At 43.6% G+C, this 25,212-nt stretch overlaps 1 protein-coding gene across 3 annotated transcripts in view; it reads left to right on the forward strand.

Annotated features, from left to right (window-relative positions):
* Positions 1-25,212, forward strand: part of PDLIM3 (PDZ and LIM domain 3) — a 716,648-nt gene that overhangs the window by 138,912 nt on the left and 552,524 nt on the right. The window lies entirely within an intron of this gene.

Consider the following 25,212-nt stretch of genomic DNA (forward strand, 5'->3'; position numbering starts at 1 on the left):
TCACTGCTCCCTCAGACAAACAGTTTCTATCCAAAGGTGTCCCGGTTGATGCCATGGTGGTGGCTGCGGCCACAAAGAAGGAGTTAGCTGATCCTTCTGTTCCTGTCCATCCTCCTAATAAAGAATCTCAGACCATGGACAGGTACGGCAAGCGGATGTTTTCGTCAGCGACCTTTTCTATGCGGTCGCTGAACTACTTATGCCATTTCACCCGTCTCCAAAGGGATTTACTCAAGGACATGGGTGAACTGATGAAGGATCCTACAGCTGAGGGGTTCAAAGACACAATGAACTCCCAGTTGGCAACCCTAAATTCAATTGTGAACTCCTCCATGCGACTGGTCTCGTATGCAGCAGATGGAGCGAGTAGATCTGCAGGCACAGGGATTGCCTTACGAAGGCACGCCTGGATGCAACTATGCAACTTTGCGGACCCTTTCAAAGCGTCCTTCACCAACTCCCCCTTTGACGGATCAGCTTTGTTTGGTCCTCAGGTGAAGGATACATTGACCAGGTGCGAGGTGGAAGGTAAGACTCTCTCTGCCGTAGGAGTCCGTTTTTCCACCCCTTCTAGACCCTATCCCAAAGGTCAGAGGGGAGGAAAGATGTGGTTCCGGAAACAATCTCAGGGAGTCTCATCTGACGCACAAGGCCGATTCCCCTCTAGAGGCAGAGGGGGGAATAATAATAGACGCGCCCAGAGGCAGAGGAGGTCCGCAAAACCAGGGTAGCAGAGAAGTGTTCTCTGACAAACCCTTTCAGCACCCCTGAGGGGCTTCCCGGCTGTCCACCTTCGGAGGCAGTCGGGGGAAGATTATCACTGTACCCAGAAGCCTGGCTTTCCCTAACTCAAGACAAATGGGTACAGTCGATCATATCCGAGGGTTACAAAATTCCCTTTATTCACATTCCAACTCAACCAAAAAAATCCCTTCCAGACGTTCCACCCGGTCTAAGGGAAAAAGCAGCATTGGAAGTGTCAAAGCTGCTATTAAAAAGAGTCATCCAACCAGTCCCAGCAGACCAGCAAGGATCCGGAATCTACTCCAAATTCTTTTTGGTACCAAAAAAAACAGGGGACTGGAGGCCCATTCTAGATCTCAGTCACTTAAACAAGTTTGTCAAGAAAACAAAATTCCGGATGGTCACGCTACAGTCCATCCTACCCTTCTTGGGTCAGGACAATTGGATGTGCTCGATAGATCTTCAGGATGCGTACTACCACATCAAAATGAACCGACGCTCCAGGAGATATCTCCGCTTCAGGCTGGGAGCCAGTCACTACCAGTTCAGGGCCCTGCCCTTTGGTCTCACTACAGCCCCAGTGTTCACCAAAGGCATGGCAGTGGTCACGGCTCACTTCGGAGGCCAGGGATTCCAGGTGTTTCCATATCTGGACGATTGGCTCCTTACTGCCACCACCAGGCATCAGCTTCTACTATCCAGGAATTTCACCATGCAAACCTGTCAAGCTCTAGGCATTTCAATAAATTTCGAAAAATCTGCCTTGTCGCCTTGTCAGTCTATTACTTTCATAGGCGCCAAATTAGATACACAGACTCTTTCAGCAACACTCACAGAGCAGAGGGTATTAGACATTCGGAACCAAGTATCCCTTCTCTTGCAATTGGTCAAAGTCAAAGCCAGACTAGTGTTAAAGGTACTAGGACTCATGGCAGCAGCTATTCCCCTTCTCCCCTTAGCTCGCTTTTACATGAGGATCCTCCAGTGGATGCTCTTTACCCAGTGGTCCTTTCAACAACTCCCAATGTCCCATACCATACTGATAACTCAAGTATGCAAGAATCAACTATCTTGGTGGGTCACGTCATCTCAACTTCTCCAAGGAAGACCCTTCACTCTCCCCCCTCCAGTTGCCACGTTGACAACAGATGCCTCCCTGATCGGGTGGGGGGGGGCATTATCAGGGCAGGACAGTCCAGGGCACGTGGCAACCCTTCGAGTGCCACTTGCACATAAATGTCCTAGAGATGAGAGCAGTGCTTTTAGCGTTGCAAGCCTTTCACGACTCTCTTCCCAAAGGGACTATCGCAATTCAAACGGACAACATGTCCGTGGTGGTACATCTACAAACAAAGCGGAAACAGATCAGACCCTTTATGTCGCACCGCAGTCAGACTGTGACGATGGGCGATCTCTTCTCAGCGTTTTCTGACAGCGACATATCCCGGGAAATCCAACGTCATTGCAGACAGGTTGAGCAGAGCAATTCTCATGCCACACGAGTGGTCTCTAAAGACGTCAGTTCTAGAAGAGGTATTTCTAAGATGGGGCCATCCTTGCTGCGATCTTTTGGCTACTCCCCAAAACAGCAAGTGCCAAGACTTCTTCACGCTCTTCCCATTGCCAGGCCATCCCACCAGAGACGCTCTAGTCCACGATTGGCCCCGGGGACTTCTGTATGCCTTTCCCCCCTTTCCACTGATATCTCAACTAATTCAGAAAGCCATCGCCTTGAGAGTGACTATGATCCTCATTGCCCCTTACTGGTCTCGACAGATATGGTTCCCCTTTCTTCATCGTTACCTTTTGGAGCAGCCTTGGCATCTGGACCCAGTACCAGATCTGATTACCCATCAGTCGGGTCAGCTGCACCAATCTCTGTCTTCCCTAAACCTCACAGCTTGGTTTCTCCAATTCCTACCTTAGCCAGGCTTCCTCAATATCTCGCTCGGTCCGAGATATATTGATAGCCTCTCATAAATCCTCTACCGGAAGATTTATACTAGTAAATGGAAACGTTTTCCTTTGGGCATCATCAAAAACATTGATCCTTTTACTGCACCTATCCAGTCTATTTTAGACTTCCTGGCGGAACTATTTCATTTAGGATCTTCTGCATCAACCATTAGAGTTCAGTTGGCTGCCATTTCAAATTTTCATGTTGGGGTTTCAGAATCCAGCATTATGGCTCACAAACTCTGTAAGGCCTTCTTAAGAGGTATATTTCTGCTCAAACCTCCGATCAAAGACCCTCCGCCTCAATGGGATTTAAACTTGGTTCTGGCATCTTTAATTCTTCCCCCCTTCGAACCAGCGGCTTCATGTTCTCTGAAATTGCTTTCTTGGAAGACACTTTTTCTGGTAGCTATAACTTCAGCGAAAAGAGTATCAGAACTCCAAGCCCTCTGCAGTCGTCCTCCTTACCTAGTTTTTCACAAAGACAGAGTATCTCTCCGGACGAACCCATCCTTTTACCAAAATCTATTCTCAAATTAACCTAAACCAGATTATTGATCTCCCGTCTTTTCCCTAACTATTCAAATAGATCAGAGCAAAAGCTGCATTTTTGGATGTTCATCGCCAACTGAGATATTACTTAGACAGAACTAAACAACTCAGGAAATCTGATCAATTGTTTCTGTCATATGCAGAAGGAAGACTGGGCCTTCCAGTTACCAAAGTATCTCTGTCTAGATGGCTCACTTCTACAATTACTTTCATCTATGAGATCAGACATCAAAAATTACCCTCAAGACCTAGAGCTCATTCAACCAGGGCATTAGCTACATCCATAGCCTTTCAGGACAGGTTGCCAATAGACTCAATCTGTGCAGCAGCCACATGGGCTTCTCCTCATACATTCATTTCACATTACAAATTGGACATGGTTTCCAGAAGCCGTGCCAATTTTGGTTCCACTGTTCTCAAGAGTCTGTTCCGATAGGCCACCCGGGATAAGGTGCTAGGGACGCGGTCCCATCCAGCAAGAATGAAGGCGAGATTGACAACTTAACATTAAGAAGTTATGTACCTACCATAACGTTCCATGTTAGTTGTCTTCTTCTGCCTTCTTAGGCCCCTCCCTCCTTCCCCCAAGCCTGGACAGACCGACCGGAATTCTTTGTGATTCTTCTTCTGAAATTTGTTACTCCATTCTTGGAGATTAGTATTGCTTGGTATAGCTACCAAACGAGATCTGAGTAGTTACCGCCTAGCATTGTGGGATATAGGGGAGCCTCGAGCCGGTGGAATTAGCTCTCGAGCTTTTAGTATTGGCCGAGTCGGAGCCGAGGATCGGCTCCGAACCCATCCAGCAAGAAAGAAGGCGAGAAGAAGACAACTAACATGGAACGTTATGGTAGGTACATAACTTCTTATTTGTGTTCCTGCTCCAAGTAGCTGAAACACACACTCTTTGAGATTTAATTTTCACACACACACACACACACACACACACACACACACACACACACACACACACACACACACACACACACACACACAGACACACACACACACACACACACACACACACACACACACACACGCACACACACACGCACACACACACACACACACACACACACACACACACACACACACACACACACACACACACACACACACACACACACACACACACACATATACACACACCTGGGAAAGGCTGGCACAGATTTACTAGTTATGCCACATTCTGTCCAGACTATAAGGTAGTTTCACTGCCACCAGTCAGTTACTATAAGGCTGTTAAAAGGGTATCCAGTTATAATGAGTGAAATTAATATTAATACAAATGATATTGTTGACCAAACAGCCAAGCTTTCAGGAGTGGCCAGAGTTATCACCAAATAAATATGTGCAAATACTCCCAAAATTTAAATATTTTCTAAAAAGGACCAGCCACAATGAACAGTTTAAATATATTTAATGATAAATACTAAAAGAATATGAAAATACTAAATATCTGGGAGACTGCCTAACAAGATTTTCAAATCAGTCTCCCAGAATAAAGAAAACCTTCATATTTTATGCCTTTTCTTATCAGTTTCATGCATGTAGAATTCTGACGTTACATAGATTTTAACAAATCAGTGTATTTTAAACTATTTTATGTTCTCATGATCCTCTCTTAGTGCTTCACGTGAACAGTTGACAATATACCTTTTTAAAACATAGACCATTTGGCCTAAGAATCTTATCCTTTGACCGTGTTATATTCAGTACCAGCACACACTGTCTTTACAGACACCCTTGCAACAACTCATCCCCCAGCCTGAGAAGTCCAGAGCTTACAAAAAATTCTTGACACATTGTTTTTCTTTTTTTCCTACAATGACATTCTTAAACCAGAATCTTTTAAATATCTTAACATCCCTTAACTCCTTCAGCACTTAGTTTGCCTACACTATAATTTGCTAATAAAGAGAATGCAGTTGTAAGGCACTTGAAATACAAAGCTACAACTTATGTGAAACTATATTTTTCATAATCATGCATCTTTTCTACCTTTTGATTTTAACATAAACATATTATAAACATTTTATTTGACTCATTTATGAAGAAACTGCAAGCTGATGTGCATTTTGTGAAGAGCAGTCATGAGGCAATATATTTTTCTGTAACAAAGCCATCCCCCAAACTCCTCTAGGGACAGCTCACAGTGTCCTATTTTCAAAAGTAGATTTAATTCCTTGCTGGGTTAGTGGCCCCACATACCCACCCTCTTCTTGGATGGAGAGAATTCAGGTGTGATGACTATGCTGCCCTACTGGTGGAGCACCTGTGCTGGGCAACATCTAGACATGCAACTGCACCTGAATGCCAGACCCTGTTCCCTGATGACAATACTAGATCTGATAAACAGGTATAACTGCTGTGCCAGATAGTATTGTCCAGATTGAGTGGCCAAACCAAGTCCTCAGGTAAAATCAAGCTACCCTCAGAACAGGTAATAAGTTTCATTAACATAGAGTGTTATAAAATCTTGTTTCCTGTTCCTGGCATAGTGAAACTCTCTTCAGTTCAATACCTCATGGTATTGAATTACTGCGTTTGCCTCGTTTATGACATTATCAGAAGGTGTCACCTGATAACACAGAATCAAGAAGTAATTTGGCAGCTGCTCAATGTGCAGTAGATACAAACATAAGTTTATTATACTTAATATAGCTCAGCTGGAGAAACTGCATATTATAGAATCAGAAAGAAAGCTTTACATGAAAAAAAGGTAAAATAGATGCAAAGTTCGCAACCACATCCAAATACTCCACTCACCACTGTATACCTCTCCACCGGCTGCAATGGCCAGAACTTCCCAACTACCTAGACCACCTCCAATTCACCACAGCTCACAAGCTTATTTTCAAACCAACTAAATGTCCAGCACTAACAAACATCTTACCATTATACACCCCACACAGAAATCTAAGATCCGCCCACCAAAATCTAATCTCTGTATACAAACCAAATCGTCCTGCTGGTCAGCTTCTCCTATCCTTTTCCTTAGCCAAAAAATGGAATTCTCTCCCTCCGTCTCTAAGAATTTCTGAAAACTTTGAACTCTTCAAAACCCAGCTCCATTCTTACCTCTCCTATAAATGGCAGTTCAATTGCACGCTACCTACCTAACCTGCTTAATACATGAATACATTCATAAGGTTCATTCTTCCTTACACACTAGGGATTAACCCTATTTTAATGTTACTTTTATACCATTCTTAGACATTTCAAACCTCTGTACAAATTTAACCCTGTACTACTGTTCTCAACCAGTACACATGTAAATATATATTATATATTTTTCTCCATGTTGCAGTTCAACTTTGCTTAGTTTTGCTATTTTATAGTTACAAGTTGTTTAACTGGTACCTTTGCAACTATATTTTGTACTTTGTATTATGTAGCTTGTACTTTGTATTATGGAGCTTTTCTCCCCGGGCCTCCACTGAAAACGGGCTCTTTTAGCCTTGTGGACCTCCCCGGTCATCAAACTGGAAATAAATAAATAAAATAAATAAAAAACATAACTGCAGCAAAAAGAAATACTTAGAAAATCTTTAAATATGATCTTTAAGCAGAAGAACTTTTGTGACAGTTTTTCTTTGTCATTTTTTTCAGAAACCCTTCAAATAACTTACAAGACAGTTTTCAATTAAGGTATAATATAGTGGAAATAAGTTACTATTTGATTATTATTAAATGTTTTTGTTACTAGGAATTGTATAAAATGAAACTTCTTGTTGTCAGAACATTTCTGTTAGTTTAAATGCATTACTTGCTTTGTATCTATTACATTATAATCCGTAACTTATGACAACATAATTATTTCAAAAGCAAGATATCAGAGTAAACAAACAAAAGAGACCTTACTCACATGTAAATGTTTAAATTTAGTTAAATGCAAATGTTTTAATTTGATAGTATTAAAAAGAATATGTAGCAAGCATAAAAATAGGTATAAAATATAAGAAAAACGTTTGAGTATCTGAAGTATACTTGTTCCCCAAATTATAACCTTGCAATCATAAAAAAGCATCAGAGGGGAAAAAAATCACTGCCCCAAGTGGTCCATCAAACCTTTATTTGGTTACCCCTGAAATTCATAAACGAACACACACACACACACACACACACACACACACACACACACACACACACACACACACACACACACACACACACACACACACACATATGTATAAGCAAACATGCAGACATGCTGCACATAGTTATGTGTAGGGACACACACTTTAGAGTTGCTTTCATCTAATCTAAAGCACACATACACAAACACCCACACAACTGTTATGTAAACACACACTCATGTACTCGTGTGTATAGACACATGGGTACTTGCATATGTGAGCAGACACACATGCACACACACAAACACACACTTTACAGTTGCTTCCATCTAATCCATGGTACTGACACAAACACTTACACTACACAAGCACATGCTCTCATATGCACATACACACACACACACACACACACACACACACACACACACACACACACACACACACACACCACACATACATATGATTATGCTTCTAAATTAGTGAAAAGACAGGCTTGTTCCCCCAATCAGTGGTGTTAATAGTGCTTAGATGCTACAGGAGAAGAGTGACAGTAACACTTCATTCTGATGTTTTTTTGTCTGAGTGAAGTGTTTACTGACTTCCCAATGCTTTGCTTTTTTGACCATTCTCTGTGTAATAGTGGATAGTGTGTTACAGCTTTCTAAGCTGTAAAACATTTAATTGCTACATTTTTGTCTAACTTTTGTAGTAAGTACATGGCAGCAGGTAAAGATCCATGCACTGCAAAAGAATTATGATCTGATATTTCTGATCATAACCTGAGATGTTATGTGTTACTGACATGGATGCCATGGTGTCAAGGTTCACCTCTCAGATTTTGCTCTTGTGAATTTCTTGACATCTATATCTCAAACACTTTTGGTTATGATTGGAGGTCCAGTCATAACCTTCTACAGCTGAAGACTGTGTTTTTGTTTACCACAAGCATAAATGTATTTTATGTTAGATGTCTCTACTAATAAACCTGCAAGAAGCACTGCATTGTATAAGGAATCTATCTCTTCCACATTTACAGACTAGCGCGGTCTCTGTGCATGTTGTGATTTTGCTCACCATGTTTCCTAAGTGATGAACCATGAACATTGACCACAGTATAAGACACAGGTCCCGTACAACTCAGTTATGCCTGAGATCTGTTTAGGACCATAACTGTTTTTTCACATAAGCTTCCTCCTCAGGTGTAAAATGTCTCAGTTTTATACTTCAGTCTGTTCCTGAGGTCATTGTTTCTCTGGGTTTTGCAAAATAAGTCAGGTGGGGAGCTTAATCTTTTTGATGTAAGCATTTCTGATGGAAGTAAACATGCTGTCATTTGAAGTGTAATTTTGTAACAAAACAACAAGTATGGCCATCTTGATTGTACTTTGCACTGTGCTTATTCACTAGAATGTATATACACTTTTTATGTAATTGGTCTGAACTACTCTGTTATTGCTTACATTTCTTTATTTTTTGTCTGTGAAATGTTTTATATTTCACCCAGGCAGAGCCTAAAATTGGTCAATATTAATCAGTGCACTACACCGGTAAACAAATATAAATAAATAAATAAAGAGGTTGAGAGGTATGCTTGTAAATAAAACCGAAATGTACATTAAGTCCAAATGAGTACAATCTGTCACACTGAGAGCAATTTTGCTGAAGAGGAGAACTCATCAAAATTTCTTCCTTCATCCAAAATGGTGTCTGTATATCAAAGGAAGGGGGTGTGGGGGCAGATCCCCCACATGATAGGGCAGTGTAGCACAGCCACCCTCTAAACATCTGTGGGTTTTACTACCTTGAAGGAAGCAAATTTAATGAGCTGTTCAGTTTGATAATGTTGCCAAATGGACCTAACCTGTACAGACACCTAATGCAATTTAACAACTTTAATAAGAAATCCAAGCATTATAAAAAAAGCAGCGATATCAGTGGCAGTGTTCATGGCTTAGTAACAGAGCAGGTACATGTTAGCTGAAAACTTGCAGAGGTAGCTGAGCTAACTAACATTGTGTATTTTTTACTGTTTGTAGTCGTTTAAAGCTGTTGTAAGTGTATTTTTTACTGTTTTTGCCTTAACTTTTCAAAAAAAAATTTTTTTTCCTTGTTTCTCACCTTTCTAAGCTAGTATAGTCCAGTTTTCAGGCTAGTGTTGAATTCAGGGCTATGTTACAAATTTCTGAGTTGCCCATACCTTACTTGGATAGAAGGAGGTTTCTCTGTTCACCTGTGAGAGAGGGAGCTTTGAGCAGCCATCTGTCACTGGAGGTGTGGTTCCAGCCCAGAAGTTAGTAGTTTATAGGCCATTTTGGGCTAATTTCTCTCTCTTTCATTTCAATGCTGTAAAAACCGCTTTTACACGGTTTTGCACGTCCGAGCAGCGCCAGTTAGCTAGGGTAAATTATTCCTGGCTCCACCAAGTCTCCTCTTCAGTTTTTCCCTTGAAAGTAGTCTAACTCTCAACCTAAGCACTTAAAAAGCATCCTACAGTCCAGCATTTGCTCAGACCTAATAGCAAGCACTAATATACCCCGACACTTGATTGCCCAGCAGAGCAAGGCTCATTATTCACCCCTCACCAACCAAGTGACTAAGCAGCTCACCCTACTATTCAGGCATGACCAAAGGGCAATTTCAGGTATACTCTCCAGTCCAGCTGGTGAACCTGGGTGTCCTGAGGCAATGTTACAACTGCCTCATGTACACAGACAACCCTCTCCTCCTACCACAAAACATTAACATATGCGAGAGATGCAATTATATAGTTAAATTGGAGGCTAAGCTCTCTCCACCCAGTACTGGAACAGGCAGTCATGAGGAGAAGGTTAACACTTGCACGAAACCGCCAGCCTCACACAGACATACTAAACCAGCACTGGCAAAAAATACACATAAATACACAAAATCATACTCGGAGGCTGTAAACAGACATACTAAACCAGCACTGGCAAAAAATACACATAAATACACAAAATCATACTCGGAGACTCTAAATAAAAACCTGCAAAAGCATCAGAGACCTCCAAAGCAGACACCCAAAAAACCTGCACCTCCCATTACAAACCAGACAACACATAAAACACAAAATCAGTGTGCCGCACAATCACAGCCCTTAAGGCGAAATAACATGCCTAACACACTAGTAATAGGCGACTCTATAGTCAGGCACACTGACGTCGAACTCACTAGGCTGGACAAGGAAAAGGTTACTCTTAGCTGCCTGTCAGGAGCCAGAATCCGCCACATAACACAAGCACTCAGGTCACTCCAGAACAAGTACAAATATGACTCTGTCATTGTTCATGTTGGTGTGAATGACCTGAGATGTACCTCCCTGGACTACATGAAAAGAGACATGGAAGAGCTCTCTGATCATGTAGCCCAGGCAGGTATGACCCTGACCCTGAGTAGCATTCTGCCCTCACCAAGAATGATACCACAATATAAAGAAAAACTGATCAATTTCAACAATTGGCTAAGCTTCTGGTGTCATTCAAAGGGGATCCAGCGTCTGTTAGCCTGGGACGACATGCTCGACAAAGCCTTGTTGCTTCGCAAGAGAAGACAAGCACCTGTAACCCCTAGGCTTTCGAATACTGGCCAAGGCTCTTGCTGCCCCCATAGTGCCTTTTTTAGGCAAGGCTCAAAAGTCAAACCCACCTCCGTAAACAGCACAAATAAAAAAATGAGGGTTATGCTACTCAACACCAGGAGTTTAAATTTCAAAATGCACCTGAAGCACTCCTCAGTATGGAGAACATCGACATCTGTGCAGTAACTGAAACCTGGTTCAAGGCTCCACAGAGCACCCCAGCACTACCGGGCTACAACTCATACCACACATTTCGGCTACAGAACATGGACCGAAATACAAAAGGAGGGGGTGTATCCATATTCATCTAGGATACCGACAACTTCAGGTTAGTGGCACAGCATGACACCTCTTGAGATCATCCATGTGCAACTAACATTGGGCAAATCTGCAATGCAAATTGTAGCCTGCTACAAATCACCCTCCATGACCCAGGACCACCACTCTGCCTTTCTGGAGACACTGGAAAACATGAAGGTCCTACCGAACACCCTGATATTGGACGATTTCAATTACCCTACCGTTAACTGGGAAAACTACTCAAATACAAACTCCCAGGTCCAGCACTTCCTGGAATTTATCAACTCAAATGCCCTGGATCAGCCGGTAAACTCCCCTACCAGAGGTGAAAACATATTGGATCTGGTCATCACCAACATGGGCGACAGGTGTTCCGCACCGGAGATCAACCCGTCACTGGTTAGATTAGACCATAAACTAATCACTCTGGATGTCCACACCACACCACCACCCCCAACCAAGGAAACCACAGTGAACAACTTTTCCATAGCAAACTTCACCTTACTTAAGACAGAGGTGGTAAGTTTCACAGTCCCCACGCTAAAGGATAACAGTGTCCAAGATGTAGGAACCTTTACAAATGCACTCTATGAGCACCTACAAGGACGCATGGATCATGCCATCCCTAGCAAAACCAAGACTCACTCCCCTAAGAGAAGGAAACCAGTCTGGTGGACCCCTGCCATAAACAGGCTATACAATAGAAGGAGGAAACTAGTTCAGTAAAAAAGCAAATCCCAAGAAGGAAAGACATCCCTGATCAGTATCAGTAAGAAACTAAGGACCCTCATAAAATCATCCAAGGCTAACTTCGAAAGAAAAATAGCCAAGGATTCAAAAGATAACCACAAAGCCTTCTTTAGCTATGTCAAGAGTCTAAGTGGCAACTCGCACATATGCTCTGAGCTAGTGCAAAATAGCACAAAATATACTAAACCTACTGATATTGCCAACATCCTGGCAGATAGATTCAGTGCAAACTTCACCCCCCTCTCATCCCCAAAAGCGCCCACAACAGTACCGGAAAAGTGGTGTCCTGGAAATCACAGATGCACAGGCGAAAACAGCCCTTTCAAAAGCCAAATGCACAGTGTCAATGGGGCCAGATGGTATCCCAGGCTGCGTCTTGCACGAACTACAGAATGAACTAACCCCCCCCATCTAAACACACTGTTCAACCTCAGCCTCTTCACAGGCTACGTGCCCATAGAATGGCACACAGCAACGGTTATTCCGCTTCACAAAGGAGGAGCCACAACTGACCCTGGCAACTATTGCCCCATAAGCCTGACTAGCCTGGTCTGCAAGGCTATGGAGCGCATCATCATGGAACTCATTAACAAAGACTTTGGGAACCCCCAAACACTTGACCCAACCCAGTTCGGCTTTGTTAAGGGCAGATCATGCCTACTAAACCTGGTTGATTTCTTTGAGACAGTCACCAAGGCCATAGATGAGGGGAAGGTGGTTCACACAGCCTACCTTTACCTCGCCAAGCCTTTTGACACCATTCCCCACTCGGGAATTATAGAAAAACTCATCAGCCTGAACATAAGCCCCTATGTCACGAGATGAGTTGCCAACTGGCTTACAGACAGAACTCACACGGTAAGAATAGCGGGCTCCAGGTCCGACTCTAAACCAGTCACAAGTGGTGTCCCACAAGGCTCGGTCCTGGGACCCCTACTGTTCTGCATATACTTCTCAGAAGTACAGGCAAACACAGGAGGACTATGGCTAACCAAGATCGCCAATGACTGCAAACTGGGAGCAATAATTGACTCTCCGGCTGACACGGACATCGTACAAAAGGGCCTTACTGAGATGGACACCTGGTGTCAAAGTCATGGTCTCAAGCTAAATACCAAAAAATGCATAGTCATCCCGTTTGGGAAAAACAAAACACCCATGAATTACCACATAGGTGGCAACTCCCTTAATACAGAAGAGGTAATAAGAGATCTGGGGACCCAGGTAGATAGTAATCTCTCCTTTGACAATCATATTGCCAAAGTAGTTAGGAAATCCTTCTATGTAGGCCATCTAATTACTAAAGGGTTCGCATCTAGAAATAAAGAGGTTATAGTGCCCCTCTACTCATCACTCATCAGACCCATCATAGAGCACAATGCCCCATTTGGGATGTACCTCACAAGACACTTCCAACAACTGGAAAGACCACAAAAGTACCTCACCAAGAGGATCACTGGCCTCAAACATATGTCCTATGCAGCCCAACTGGAAAAACTCTGGCTGTACTCAGTGACATATTGCTTACTCAGAGGTGATCTCTGCCTGACTTACAAAGCCATGTCCAACTCAGAATTGATGGACATGCTCCACCTAAAGAAATCCAAGTCACTGCGAGCCACTTGCTCTAGTGAGCTAAACCTCACCACAACAATAAATAGAACATGCTGGAGGATAGATTCCTGTCACAGAGACTCCCCATGCTTTGGAACAAAATTCCTAACTACATTAGGCAGAGCCCCTCACTAACACTCTTCAAGAGAAACCTTGACGAGTGGATGGGTAACAGAAAATACACCCCTGGGATCACTTCATTGGCTCTGCTTGACAGAGGCTCAGTTAATTAATCAATGGGGCGGCGAAAGCTGACACACTCTGGCTAGGCTTATAAATGCCCTCGGGCAGATAGCCTAGTACCTACCTATGAACCTATTATTGGAGAAGTAGAGGGCCATTTAAATTGACACTAACATCTCAAGCAAATGTAACCCTTCAAGGTCTGCATATCTCCCTTAAATGTGAGTACTGAGCTCTGTGTCTGCATCCTTTCAGTAAGACTAGAGATGGAGAAGATGCAGATATCAGTGGCAGTGTTCATGGCTTAGCAGCAGGTAAATGTTAGCTGAAAACTTGCAGAGGTAGCTGAGCTAACTAACATTACTGGAGAAGTAGAGGGCCATTTGAAATGACAGTAACTTAATGCACTGAAGCAAATGTAACCCTTCAAGGTCCCCATATCCCCCTTAAATGTGAATACTGAGCTGTGTGTCTGCATCCTTGCAGTGAGACTAGAGATGGAGAAGATGTAGTAGTTTCAGGAAATGGTAGTGGCTATGGTAATAAATAATGAAGGGGCTGTGAAAGAAAGTAATCTATTAGAATTCCATAAAGGTAATTTTGATGAGTCAAGTTATAGGCAAGGGAGGAAAGGGGAAGTTGAACTGCATGAACTAGAAAGGGAGTTATTGCAAGTTCAGAAAAGAATGTCATCTATGAGGAGCGGGCCAGGAACACATGACAAAGCTAATGCAAACCTGTTAGTGCGGGGGTGCTCTCAGGAGCCTTGAACCAGGTTTCTGTCACAGCACAGACATCGATGTTCTCCATATTGAGAAGGGCCTCGAGTGCGTGCATCTTGAGATTGAGACTTCTGGCATTGAGCAGCATTACCCTTAGTTTTTTTCCTTTCTGGTGTTCTAGGGTGGTAGGTTTAGAATTTGAGCCTTGCCTAAACAAGGCACTATGGGGGTGGCAAGAGCCTTTGCCAATATCCGGAAGCCCAGGGGTGACAGGTGCAAGCCGTCCCTTGCGAAGCAGAGTGGCTTGTCCAGCATGTCATCCCAGGCAGACAGACATTGGATCCCCTTTGAATGACACCAGAATTTAAGCCAATTATTAAAGCTGATCATCTTATCACTGTATTGTGGCATCATTCTAGGTGAAGGTAGGATACTGCTCAAGGTCAGGGTCATACCTGCCTGGGCTACATAATCAGAGAGCTCCTCGACGTCCCTTTTCATGTAGTCCAAGGAGATGTACCTCCCTGGACTACATGAAAAGAGACATGGAAGAGCTCTCTGATCATGTAGGCCAGGCAGGTATGACCCTGACCCTGAGTAGCATCCTGCCCTCACCAAGAATGATACCACAATATAAAGAAAAACTGATCAATTTCAACAATTGGCTAAGCTTCTGGTGTCATTCAAAGGGGATCCAGCGTCTGTTAGCCTGGGACGACATGCTCGACAAGCCTCATTGCTTCGCAAGAGAAGGCTAGCACCTGTAAACCCTAGGCTTTCGAATACTGGCCAAGGCTCTTGCTGCCCCCAGAGTGCCTTTTTTAGGCAAGACTCAAAAGTCTAACCCACCTCCGTAAACAGCACAAATAAAAAAATGAGGGTTATGCTACTCAACACCAGGAGTTTAAATTTCAAAATGCACGCGCTCGAAGCACTCCTCAGTATGGAGAACATCGACATCTGTGCAGTAACTGAAACCTGGTTCAAGGCTCCACAGAGCACCCCAGCACTACCGGGCTACAACTCATACCACACATTTCGGCTACAGAACATGGACCGAAATACAAAAGGAGGGGGTGTATCCATATTCATCTAGGATACCGACAACTTCAGGTTAGTGGCACAGCATGACACCTCTTGAGATCATCCATGTGCAACTAACATTGGGCAAATCTGCAATGCAAATTGTTGCCTGCTACAAATCACCCTCCATGACCCAGGACCACCACTCTGCCTTTCTGGAGACACTGGAAAACATGAAGGTCCTACCGAACACCCTGATATTGGGTGATTTCAATTACCCTACCGTTAACTGGGAAAACTACTCAAATACAAACTCCCAGGTCCAGCACTTCCTGGATTTTATCAACTCAAATGCCCTGGATCAGCCGGTAAACTCCCCTACCAGAGGTGAAAACATATTGGATCTGGTCATCACCAACATGGGCGACAGGTGTTCCGCACTGGAGATCAACCTATCACTGGTTAGATTAGACCTTAAACTAATCACTCTGGATGTCCACACCACACCACCACCCCCAACCAAGGAAACCACAGTGAACAACTTTTCCATAGCAAACTTCACCTTACTTAAGATAGAGGTGGTAAGTTTCGCAGTCCCCACGCTAAAGGATAACAGTGTCCAAGATGTAGGAACCTTTACAAATGCACTCCATGAGCACCTACAAGGACGCATGGATCGTGCCATTCCTAGCAAAACCAAGACTCACTCCCCTAAGAGAAGGAAACCAGTCTGGTGGACCCCTGCCATAAACAGGCTATACAATAGAAGGAGGAAACTAGTTCAGTAAAAAAGCAAATCCCAAGAAGGAAAGACATCCCTGATCAGTATCAGTAAGAAACTAAGGACCCTCATAAAATCATCCAAGGCTAACTTCGAAAGAAAAATAGCCAAGGATTCAAAAGATAACCACAAAGCCTTCTTTAGCTATGTCAAGAGTCTAAGTGGCAACTCGCACATATGCTCTGAGCTAGTGCAAAATAGCACAAAATTTACTAAACCTACTGATATTGCCAACATCCTGGCAGATAGATTCAGTGCAAACTTCACCCCCCTGTCATCCCCAAAAGGGCCCACAACAGTACCAGAAAAGTGTAGTGTCCTGGAAATCACAGATGCACAGGCGAAAACAGCCCTTTCAAAAGCCAAATGCACAGTGTCAATGGGGCCAGATGGTATCCCAGGCTGCGTCTTGCACGAACTACAGAACAAACTAACCCCCCCATCTAAACACACTGTTCAACCTCAGCCTCTTCACAGGCTACGTGCCCATAGAGAGGCACACAGCAATGGTTATTCCACTTCACAAAGGAGGAGCCACAACTGACCCTGGTAACTATTGCCCCATAAGCCTGACTAGCCTGGTCTGCAAGGCTATGGAGCGCATCATCATGGAACTCATTAACAAAGACTTTGGGAACCTCCAAACACTTGACCCAACCCAGTTCGGCTTTGTTAAGGGCAGATCATGCCTACTAAACTTGGTTGATTTCTTTGAGACAGTCACCAAGGCCATAGATGAGGGGAAGGTGGTTCACACAGCCTACCTTTACCTCGCCAAGCCTTTTGACACCATTCCCCACTCGGGAATTATAGAAAAACTCACCAGCCTGAACATAAGCCCCTATGTCACGAGATGGGTTGCCAACTTGCTTACAGACAGAACTCACACGGTAAGAATAGCGGGCTCCAGGTCCGACTCTAAACCAGTCACAAGTGGTGTCCCACAAGGCTCAGTCCTGGGACCCCTACTGTTCTGCATATACTTCTCAGAAGTACAGGCAAACACAGGAGGACTATGGCTAACCAAGATTGCCGATGACTGCAAACTGGGAGCAATAATTGACTCTCCGGCTGACACGGACATCGTACAAAAGGGCCTTACTGAGATGGACACCTGGTGTCAAAGTCATGGTCTCAAGCTAAATACCAAAAAATGCATAGTCATCCCGTTTGGGAAAAACAAAACACCCATGAATTACCACATAGGTGGCAACTCCCTTAATACAGAAGAGGTAATAAGAGATCTGGGGACCCAGGTAGATAGTAATCTCTCCTTTGACAATCATATTGCCAAAGTAGTTAGGAAATCCTTCTATGTAGGCCATCTAATTACTAAAGGGTTCGCATCTAGAAATAAAGAGGTTATAGTGCCCCTCTTCTCATCACTCATCAGACCCATCATAGAGCACAATGTCCCATTTGGGATGTACCTCACAAGACACTTCCAACAACTGGAAATACCACAAAAGTACCTCACCAAGAGGATCACTGGCCTCAAACATATGTCCTATGCAGCCCGACTGGAAAAACTCTGGCTGTACTCAGTGACATATTGCTTACTCAGAGGTGATCTCTGCCTGACTTACAAAGCCATGTCCAACTCAGAATTGATGGACATGCTCCACCTAAAGAAATCCAAGTCACTGCGAGCCACTCGCTCTAGTGAGCTAAACCTCACCACAACAGTAAATAGAACATGCTGGAGGGATAGATTCCTGTCACAGAGACTCCCCATGCTTTGGAACAAAATTCCTAACTACATTAGGCAGAGCCCCTCACTAACACTCTTCAAGAGAAACCTTGACGAGTGGATGGGTAACAGAAAATACACCCCTGGGATCACTTCATTGGCTCTGCTTGACTGAGGCTCAGTTAATTAATCAATGGGGCAGCGAAAGCTGACACACTCTGGCTAGGCTTATAAATGCCCTCGGGCAGATAGCCTAGTACCTACCTATGAACTTATGAACCTATTATTGGAGAAGTAGAGGGCCATTTAAATTGGCACTAACATCTCAAGCAAATGTAACCCTTCAGGGTCTGCATATCTCCCTTAAATGTGAGTACTGAGCTCTGTGTCTGCATCCTTTCAGTGAGACTAGAGATGGAGAAGATGCAGATATCAGTGGCAGTGTTCATGGCTTAGCAGCAGGTAAATGTTAGCTGAAAACTTGCAGAGGTAGCTGAACTAACTAACATTATTGTAGAAGCAGAGGGCCATTTGAAATGACAGTAACTTAATGCACTCAAGCAAATGTAACCCTTCAAGGTCCCCATATCCTCCTTAAATGTGAATACTGAGCTGTGTGTCTGCATCCTTGCAGTGAGACTAGAGATGGAGAAGATGTAGTAGTTTCAGGAAATGGTAGTGGCTATGGTAATAAATAATGAAGGGGCTGTGAAAGAAAGTAATCTATTAGAATTCCATAAAGGTAATTTTGATGAGTCAAGTTATAGGCAAGGGAGGAAAGGGGAAGTTGAACTGCATGAACTAGAAAGGGAGTTATTGCAAGTTCAGAAAAGAATGTCATCTATGAGGAGCGGGGCCAGGAACACATGACAGAAGGAAAGCATGGTTCAAGGAGAGGCTTAATGAGGTAGACCTTAAGAGATGGCAGGTGAAGGCAGGGTAGAGAAGTGGTAGGCTTGTAGGAGAAGAATGCTAATTTAGTGGCATATAGATTGAAGGAAAAAGAGGGACAAGGGGATTTTAGCTTTTATGGCTGAGGAGAGGGACTGGTTTGTGCTACTGAAGACCTTTGGAGAGTTCTGCTGTGAACTGTATAGATAGCTGTGGAATGGGGTTCAGTAGCATAGTTGGGATAGAGACAGTAGTGCATTATTTATATCCATGCCAAGAAAGAAAGAGAGGAAGGTCTTTAATATAAAGTCATCATATATTGAGGTGGATATGTCCACCGCTAGGGCACTCAAGAAAGGGAAGGCCAGTGGACTAATTAGGTATGCTACATATATTTACAAATGGGGGGATCAAGTGGTAAATTGACTAGCCCAGGTATTTCGTAACACCATCTGGGGAGATTCTATCCCATCCTCTTGGAGTGAGGCCACAGGGGTAGGACTTATAAAAGGATAGAAGAGGTAAAGGATATAATAAATTATAGCCTTAAATTCCCATAAATGTGAATGCTAAGCTCTGTGTCTGCATCTTTGCAGTGGGACTAGAGAGGGTCAACACCTGGACTGTAGCTAAGAATCAGAGGTGGGATTCAAGAAAGGCAGAAATTCAGAGGATTATTAGTATGCACTTCTAACTTCCATAGAGAAGGTTAAAATACTCAAGATAAAAAACATATAAGTGGTTTTGTTCAGTATGGATAAAGCTTTTGATACAGTGCACTGGGAATTCATGGTGATGGTGCTTTGCAAAATATGATGAGAGGATAGGTTTGTTACAGGGTGGAAGTCTTTATTAGAACCCTGCATTAGGGCTTACTACCAAAGGAAAGCTGCCAGAAGAAGTTAAGGAGTAAACAAGAAAGAGGTCATACTGCCCACTCTCTCTTTTATTATTTTTGTTAATGACTGGGGTGTTGATAAGGTGAGTTCAGGAGAAGCTATGTAATTTGGCTAGTGACAATGGTTTAGATTTCTTCAATATTTTAAATCTTTTTGCCAGTGATTTTATGTTGTTCTTCCAGATGTCCTCAAGGATGTACTAGGATAGCTTCAGATTTTTAGAGAGTTTTTGGAGGTCTGTTCTCCAAGTCCACTCCAAGATGGCAGTAGTGATACCTGCATACAAGACTCTCTTGAAGGATATTGAGTTGTTTATCCTTCAGGATGGAGAGCAGAATATTTAGGCTTGTAGCTCTACTCAACATTTAGTAGCACTTTTAAAAACAATTAGCTCCAGATTATGGAAAAGGTTTTGAATACATTAGACAGATAGGTTGATAGAGTGAGATCTTTGGTAGGAAGAATATTTTTTTCCAAATTCTGATTCTTCTTCATTGTCAGTGTGCTATTCAGCATATGCATATGGCTCTAAAAATGAAAACAACTTAGAAATTAAGATCTGTGCTCCTGGTTTATATAGAGGAAAGCGTTGCTGGTCTTGATGGGCTACAGTGGAGGCATAGGTTCATAGGTTTACTGTTGCCTTATAACATTCAGTGAAATCACTGTGTCTCTTTTAGCTTATTTACTTACCAAGTATAGTTCTTGATGCTGTGTGGAAATTGGCACTTTTTTCCCATTGCCTGTAGTTTTATTATGTTTAATTTTGCTGTTGTGTGGTTGCTCTCTACTGGCAATATCTAGATAATTCTGCATTGTTGCCTATAACTGATACTAGGTAAAGAAGAACCAAATTAACTCATTATCTCAAGTTATTGATTACACTTTGTGATCATTGGTAGTCCATTTTGCTTGTTTCTGATTTATGTACTGTTACAGCATTCAAAACTACAGTACTGGATTACCAGTGTGATATAATTTTATTGCCTGACTGCTCTCTTGCTACACAGTTGAAACTGTTTGCTTTATAGTACTGTGACGCCCCAACATTGGCAACAGTAATCAAGGAACTTCAATCCTCACTACTAGCACCAGTGGGGGACATACATTGGGAGGATAAGTACACACACAGTAAAGTGCAATTTCCCATAAGAGCACACAGTGACCACAGTCAGTCTGGTGCTGGTTTCTCCCTCTTTCTCTAGATCCCCAATAGGACTCCCCACTGGCACAGCTGTAGAGTTGAGATCTCAGCTGAGTGGCCAAGCCAAGACATCCAGCACTCTTTCTGTCCAATCAGTGCTTCATGTCCCTGCCCAAGGAGCCTGCACGCACACTCTTTGAGATTTGATTTATACACAAAGAAACACGCACACACACACCTGGGAGAGGTTGGCACAGGTTTACTAGCTATGCCCCCTTTTGTCCATACTGTAAGGTAGTTATCACTGCCTCCAGCCACGTCTTTATCAGCTACTTTAAGATCCTTAACAAAGGATATCCAATCTTACTGTGTAATGTTACTATTAATCCAAATGGTAGTTTGACCAAGAGCAAGGCTATTAGGAGTGGCTCACAGTGTCACCAAATAAATATGCATGTACTCTCAGAACTTAAATATGTCTCACAAATATCACCCACAATGAAAGGTTTAAATATATTTAATAATAAATAATAAAAGAACAAGAAAATACTCGGTAAATAATCACAGTTACATCAGTGTTCAAAATCACAGGAAATATTTAAAACAATGTTGCTGGACAGTAAGAAATAAGTAAAGAAAAACATTAAATTAAGCTCAGCTATATTTATGACTATATCTAAAAGAATTATACTGTTCCCTAGACTTACTTACAGAGCAAGCAAGGTAGCTGTAGTAATTGGATGTTCCTGTCAGGTCAAAGACAAAATACAAAATGCTAAGTCTCTCTCACAGAGTTCTTAATTTAATATTTGAAATATTACTGCTGAGGTAGCTTGCAGCATGACATCACTTCTTGTCATCTGACTCTATCCCATGTGAAAACTCCCACTGATGCAGCTGCTAGCATTCAGCATCCACCTGTGAAAATACATAGACCTCAGATCTTTTGGCAAATGGTGGAAGTTGTACAATAATTTACATTCCTCCACATTTAAAGACAATACAAAAAACTTCTAGTCCTAGACATTATGTCTCCTGTTTCACTGAAACTAAAAGATAACATTTAATCTGATGTTGTTAATCTTCATTTATTCCTTACTCTTGGGGATTCGGTTCCGACCTCGGAACCAAGCCAGCCTTTTTTCAAGCTCACGTCAGCCGCAAACCTCTCGAGCTAAGAATTTACACATCATGCCCTTCTCCCTGTTACCCCAGATCTTGTTTGTCGCTTGCTGTTCAGTCTTGTCGAGCTGTTTCTCTCCAGCTAAGTGTATAATTTTGATATCTTTTGAGTTTTTTCTCACAGAATTCTTAGGTTTTTGACTTTATTACCTCGTATCTTCTTATTCTTTATTACTTGTACCTTTTTGGTATCTTCTACTACCTTTTTTGGTAGTCTTTCATCGCCCTCCCTTGGGCCTTGCTACAGTGTGTGTGTGTGTGTGTGTGTGTGTGTGTGTGTGTGTGTGTGTGTGTGTGTGTGTGTGTGTGTGTGTGTGTGTGTCTAGTTTTTGAATATTTTGTGGATATAATGTCTTGAGAAGAAAGGGAGTCCAGGCTTTAAGAGGTGTTCGGAGTGCGGACACAAACTGCCTCACTCTGACACGCATGACTTGTGTGTTTATTGTTTGGGCATGCCTCATCTCACAGTGAAGCCACCCTGTCAGATTTGTAAAGGTTTTTCTGCCAGTAAAAATAAACTAGTACTAAAGGGTCTCCTTAAGACCCCTTTCTGCGAGGCTATTTCTGGGTCACAGGAATCTTCTCCTTTCAAACAACATAAAAGATCTAAGTGTCTTCCATCGTCTCCCGCTGGAGACCCTAAGGAATTGAAACATAAAAAGGCTAAATTGTCAGAGTCGTCGGTGCCAGCGGCTGCTTCGGCACCAACTTACTTGACTCTGTCTCCGATTATGTTTGCTGGTCCCTCTACACCATTGCTTTCGATGCAGACATCAGCCTTTATGGTACAGACTACTGTGGCACCGACTAGTTCAGTGCAGACTTCCTAGGCACCGATTGGTATATCGGCGCAGTCATCTTTGGCACCGACTGAAGTCTCGGTGCAGACTCCTTTGGCACTGTCCAGTTTCTCTGTGCAGACATCTTTGGCGCTGACAGTTTTCTTGGTGCAGACGCCTTTGGCACCGACAGTTATCTCGGCGCAGACCGCCTTGGCACCAACAATTTCTTCGGTGCAGGCCTTTTTGGCACCAATGGTTTCGGTGCAGACAACTCCAATTGTGATGACACCATTCTTGGTGCAAGAATCTTCCGCACCGTTGATTTCGGTGCATACCACTTCTGCGCCGGCTTTAGTTGTGCAGACTATGCAAACACTGTCAGTTTCGGTGCAGACATTACCTATACAGACACCTTTTTTTCAGTGGTCATGCTAGCCCTTTTTTGGACAGGCCTGAATCGCCTTCAGGGCTTTCAATGAGGTCTACCAGAAGCCTTTCTGAACATGATGTGGTGCGTCTTATAGACCAGCTGCTTTTGGCCAGAGGGATTCCTGCCCCTTCAAAAGTGTCTCTCCCCTCTGGAGTAGACCACCCTTCTCCACAGACTCCTACCTATACTCCGACCTCCGTGGAGGTTTTGAGGCATCCCTCCTCAGGCGGGCCGGCCTTCCAGGTCTTGGAGAGGATACTGGCCGCTGCTTCTCGGCCGCCTCTGTTGGAGAATACTACTTCTTCTGAGCCTCAGCTGTCTCAAGTCGCAACCCCCAGACACTGGGCGCAAGAGTCTTGGGCCATTCTCCCCCTGAAGACCCCATCCTTGCAGCCTTCCCCAGAGTCTCCCACTGAGGAAGTCCACCACAAGACTACGTGTAAGAGGAAGCACATGGAGTCCACGGAAGAGTCATTGACCGAAGACACAGATTATGATGACGGGAAGGGGTCCCCATGTTCACCTTCTGACGACGTTTCCTTTGGTGACATCCTCGAAATTTTAAAGCAGAGAGGTGAATGGAAGTCCTCTAGCCCTTCCTCAGAGGAGTCTGTTCCTGCAGGCTTTTCGTGCCCGGCCCCCTACCTCCTTGGTTACCCCACCTGCCAATAAGCTTGTCAAGCTCATCGTGCAGCGTGCGTGGAAGACACCGGACTCTGTGGAGGCCATACCTTTCCCCAGAAGAGTGCCCCCGTTGGTTGAAAGGTCTCCCAGTAGATGCCATTGTGGTGGCTGCCGCTGCAAAGAAGGAACTGGCAGAGGAGAGCCAGACTCTTCACCCGCCCAGTAGGAAATCCCAGGTGGTGGACAGATTAGGGAAGCCAGTTTTTGTGTCATCGACCTTTGCTGTTAAGTCCTTGAACTACCTGGCACATTTCACAAGGCTACAGAGAAACTTGGTGTCCGAACTCTCTGAGACCTTGGCAGGAGCAGTTTCTGATGAGGTCTTAGACAAGGTGGGCTCTCAGCGACCCTAGAATCATTTTCCAGTTCCTCAATGTGTTTGATATCACATGCTACTGAGGAAGTGGTGAGAGCTGCGGGTGCAGGCATAGTCATGCCTGGATGCACCTTTGTGACTTTGCGGATCCCTTCAAGGCTTCCTTCCTTAATGCCCCTATTGAGACCACTACTTTGCTTGGGTCCAAGGTAAAAGATACATTGGCCAGATGTGAACAGAATGGTAAGACCCTATCTGCCGTGGTTGTCCATTTATCTTCTCGTCAGCAGTATTATTCTAGGAATCAGAAGAGTGAGAAAATGTGGCACAAAAAATCTCAGGGTCCTTTCCCTGACTGTCAGGCTGAGTTTTCTCCTAGAAGCAGGGAGGGAATTCTAACAGAAGGCACCCCTTTCAGGGCAGGGGAGGTCCATGAAACCGGGGTTCTAGGGAATCTTTCTCTGGACAGCCCTATCAGCGCTCCTGAGGAGCAGCCCGATTGCTTTCCTCTGGAAGCAGTCGGGGATCATTTTTCCTTGTACCCTTCTGCCTGGCAACCCATAACTACAGATGCTTGGGTACAAAGGCTCATCATCAGAGGATAACATATTCCTTTCTTATTCACTCCCCCCTTACCCAGAAGCTTACCTGACATGCAACCCAGTCAAAGGAAAGCTGCAGCTATAGAGATATCAGAGCTGTTTCAAAAAAGAGTCATCCAAACAGTCCCCCCAGACCAGACAGGATCCGGCTTCTATTCAAGATTCTTTTTGGTGCCAAAAAAGACAGGGGACTGGAGACCAATTCTGAATCTCAGCTCCCTAAACAAATTTGTAAAGACAGAAAAATTCTGGATGGTCATGGTTCAGTCTATACTTCCACTTTTGGAAAAAAG

The sequence above is a fragment of the Protopterus annectens genome, chromosome 4.part0, assembly GCF_019279795.1.
Source record: "Protopterus annectens isolate FY-2018-M chromosome 4.part0, PAN1.0, whole genome shotgun sequence".
Lineage (NCBI taxonomy): Eukaryota > Metazoa > Chordata > Ceratodontiformes > Protopteridae > Protopterus > Protopterus annectens.